The sequence below is a fragment of the Nansenia antarctica genome, assembly GCF_963989245.1.
Source record: "Nansenia antarctica genome assembly, chromosome: 10".
Taxonomy (NCBI): domain Eukaryota; kingdom Metazoa; phylum Chordata; class Actinopteri; order Argentiniformes; family Microstomatidae; genus Nansenia; species Nansenia antarctica.
Genome location: NC_137680.1, coordinates 32473991 through 32478453, shown reverse-complemented (window position 1 = coordinate 32478453; position 4463 = coordinate 32473991).

The window sequence follows — 4463 nt, the reverse complement described above, 5'->3', positions numbered from 1 at the left end:
TTCAGGTGTACTGTGACCTCTTGACACATAATAGAATACCCGAGGCTCCAGTCTGATTGGCATTGAAGTGTAAAACGAATGATTCAAAACAGAAACATTTCAGTATCATTTGAAAGCAAATGGAGTATTTTTGCATGCAACATATCGATGGCTTTTAGTCATGGTTCAACTCGATAATTTAGTCGTATTTTGTTATAATGCGACACAAAACATACAGAGATTAAAATCCTACAGATAGCAATATTTCATTCCTCCCAAGTAAGTAGTGATTTTATCTGTTGTATATCATTTGAACATTGACACCTGAGGAAACCTGGTTGTTGATTTACAGACAGGGCCTTTATTTGCCCAGCAGTTTCCTGGGAGGTGTAAGAGGTTGTCTTACAAAGCACAGACAGGAAAAGAACCCTTGTATCAAGCTCAAATCAGCTCCATCTGGACTCAATTATTCATCCTGGTTGTTTTTGGCTAGTGATAAATGATTTGGTCACACCAGTGATACCATTTGTAAAGGACAAATAAAACAGTGATATACCCTCAAGTGAAGTGAGACCCCCGTGCTGCATGTGGAGAAGCTCGGGGCTTCTCCAGAGAGAGTGTTGAGTCTGGAAGACAACCTAACTGTTACAGCTATATAAATAACTTGACCATAAAATCGCTTTTGTTACTATGAAAATTGTGGAATGATGATAGACATGATGTAACATCAACATGCTGCATGTTTGTAGCAACACATCAAAGAAAGAAAATAACATCAAGTCATGCAGTCAAACTATGCGATCAAATAAATTATTCATGTTTTTGTGGCGACACAATCACTGTAATCTTTCCTGAAATTCCATTTATCTTGAGAAAAACAATGTGTCAAGCATATGACAGTATTTGTGTTTTGTACTTATTAAACATAACACTGAAGAACAAAGAAAATGCATCATTAAGTCTGTGTATCTATTTTGACATGGAGATCTCATTGTTGATGTTGATTGTCCTGTTGTGTTGATCTTATGTATGCAAGGTTTGAGAAAAAAGAAAAACATTCAATAACTTTTTGGTCCAAATCAAACATTGGCAATTCTGTTGGGGCTAAAAAAGTTTAATAGCTCCTTGGAGGTTATGAACTGTTGACAGTTAATAAGTCATAAAATTCCCCCTTAAAAGAGGATGGTAGATTCCATCTGCAAGGCGCCGGGTACAAAGAACCGGAAAGTAAATATCTAACAGTAGAAGTGGACTGGGATCTCTCAGTGACTGCTGGTGTGGAGTCTCCAGAGCAGCCCCGAAGGTTTCCTGGTTTCCAGAGGCATGACCACATTACTGAGTCATTTGCCCTTAAAGTACACAGAGTTTTCCCTCTTTTCTGGAGTGTTGGTGGATAAGAGCGGAGGCACATAGCTGGCTTGCATGACCTTGGTGATTACACCTCATATTATTGTTCTTGTCATATGTTTTCTTTGGCCTTTGGGATGGTTGCCATGGTAACGGCACACAGTGGGCCATGTCTGCTGCCACAGCCGTCCTCTGCATTTCCCGGCATCATGGCCGTGATGAAGGGAGGTCTTAAACCAAGGGCCCCCAGCCCCCCCAGCCCCCCCAGCTCTTGATGAGGTGGCTTCTCAATTTCAGCCCCATGCCCCTCCCCGCACCTCCCTGCTCCTCAGCCTCCCCCAGCCCTCCCCAGCCCGGCCCTAACCTGCTCCTCAGCCAGGAGAACAACCTCTCTCTCAACACTGGCAAGACCTTAGGAGCTGGTGGTGGACTTCAGGAAGAAAGGTCTGGAACAGGACCCTATCACCATCAACGGGTCAGCCGTAGAGAGGGTCAGCAGTTTTAAGTTCCTCTGTGTCCACATCTCAGAAGAACTCACCTGGGACGTGCACACCAAACAGGTGGTGAAAAAGGCAAAGCAGCGCCTCTCTCACCTCAGGCGGTTGAAGAAGTTTGGCATGGGGTCCAAGACCCTGCGGGCCTTCTACAGACGCACTGCTGAGAGTATACTGACTGGGTGCATCACTGCCTGGCAGCTGCATTGCCCTCAATAGCAGAGCGCTGCAGAGGTTGGGGCGGACAGCCGAGCTAATCACTTTTCCGTTTTTTTGCATATTATGAAAGTTGAAGTGTTGAAGAGCCCACTCAATTTAACAGACAACAGTTTTAGGATCACTAAATACTTATACTTTGTGAATTGGATCCACTGTATAATCTGCCGTAGGCTACTGGGTAAGTGATACATGGCTTGTAAACAAACGTTTTAGGATGTGTTCAAAAGCAAGGACTGTGTGATCATCTAATTATGTGTAGATATGTTGCATGTAGCATGTTGATGTTCTCTCAGCATGTTATGATGTGCTAAACATGCAGTTGGAGGTTCATAGCGATGTTATGTCTTAGCTCCTACCTAGCTACCAATGCAGTGGCAGCAAACATGATTCAGAGTGAGTTTCTCCGGTATTTGGTTATTATTTGTACCAACATTCAAATAAGCATATCTTCTTAAACTATTTTCAGATTCCAATGTAAGACACATCATACAAAAAAAACTGAAAAATGACCTTGCCCTACTTGGGGACTGTTTCACCAGACCCTGTCACTATGTGGACTACCTACCATTAAATATTACCTCTTACACCCAACTTTGGAAACGTAGGTAGAGCAGGGTGACTCTTTGGTCAGGTAGAGCAGGGTGAGTCTTTGGGCCCATCAGAAGTAGGGCAGGATGAGTCTTTGGGCCCATCAGAAGTAGGGCAGGGTGGGTCTGGTCAGGTAGGGCAGGGTGGGTCTGGTCAGGTAGAGCAGGGTGGGTCTGGTCAGGTAGGGCGGGGTGAGTCTGGTCAGGTAGGGCAGGGTGAGTCTGGTCAGGTAGGGCGGGGTGAGTCTGGTCAGGTAGGGCGGGGTGAGTCTGGTCAGGTAGGGCGGGGTGAGTCTGGTCAGGTAGGGCAGGGTGAGTCTGGTCAGGTAGGGCGGGGTGGGTCTGGTCAGGTAGGGCAGGGTGAGTCTGGTCAGGTAGGGCAGGGTGAGTCTGGTCAGGTAGGGCGGGGTGAGTCTGGTCAGGTAGGGCAGGGTGAGTCTGGTCAGGTAGGGCAGGGTGAGTCTGGTCAGGTAGGGCGGGGTGAGTCTGGTCAGGTAGGGCAGGGTGAGTCTGGTCAGGTAGGGCAGGGTGAGTCTGGTCAGGTAGAGCAGGGTGAGTCTGGTCAGGTAGGGCGGCGGGAGCACGGCTTGACATTCTGTTTGATGATGCTTGCCAGAAAGCAGGACTGCCCAATGTTATTCCTGGGCTGGTGTTCCCCTGTCTCCCAGTGTGGAGGCAGCGTGGGTGAGGGCTGGAGAGTACACACTGCTTGGGCAGGTGGCCAGGCCCCACCATTGGGAGGCATGGACTCCCTCTCTGCTTCCAGGTCTGAATACTGAGGTATGGGTACGGTGAAGAAGATGAAGCATGACAATGACAACAATGAAGCATGACTATGGTCAATGTACTGAGACCAGAGACCCGTCTCCCCCTGACAACCAGATTCTCACTTGAAATGCAGACAGTACATCAATATATATACAATATATCATTATATATATATATATACACAATATTTCTGGAGTAAAACATGAACATGGCCATCTGCAAAGGCGTTTCTGAGAATTGGAATTGGAAACGACTTTGGAGACAGCTTATGGTAGAGAAATTAACATTCAATTCACAGGCAACAACAGCTCTGGCAACATTCCTGGAGTCAGCATGCCAATTGCACGCTCCCTTAAAACTTGCGACATCTGTGGCATTGTGCTGTGAAAAACTGCACATTTTAGAGTGGCCTTTTATTGTGACCAGCCTAAGGCGCACCTGTGCAATAATCATGCTGTCTAATCAGCATCTGGATATGCCACACCTGTCAGGTGGATTATCTCGGCAAAGGAGAAGAGCTCACTCAGAGCTCAACAGAGATTTAAACTAATTTGCGAACACAATTTGAAAGAAATAGGCCTTTTGTGTACATAGAAGAAGTCTTAGGTCTTAGGAAAAATTTAAGCAAAAACGTTGCGTTTATATTTTTGTTCAGTGTATAAACTGTATATATGTTACGGTACATGTGGGAATACGGTACATGTGGGAAAACTAGGGTTAGGGTTAGGTGCTACGTCGACTTGGTACATGCTGGCATGTCTAACCCTAACCGTAATCCTAACCCTAACCCTACCCCTACCCCTAACCCTAACCCTAACCTTAACCCTAGCACCGTAGCACCTAACCCTAACCCTAGTTTTCCCACATGTACCGCATTCCCACATGTACCGTAACATATATACATACCATATACTGTATATACACACACATACATATTTTTCTCACAGACAGACATGAATTTCAATTTACCAATTGATCAGATTTCATTTACAATTTGAAACAAGATGAAACTATGGAGGCAAACTTTAGAAGAGAGAAGAAGCTCATAATCAAGCCTTTATGTCCTGGG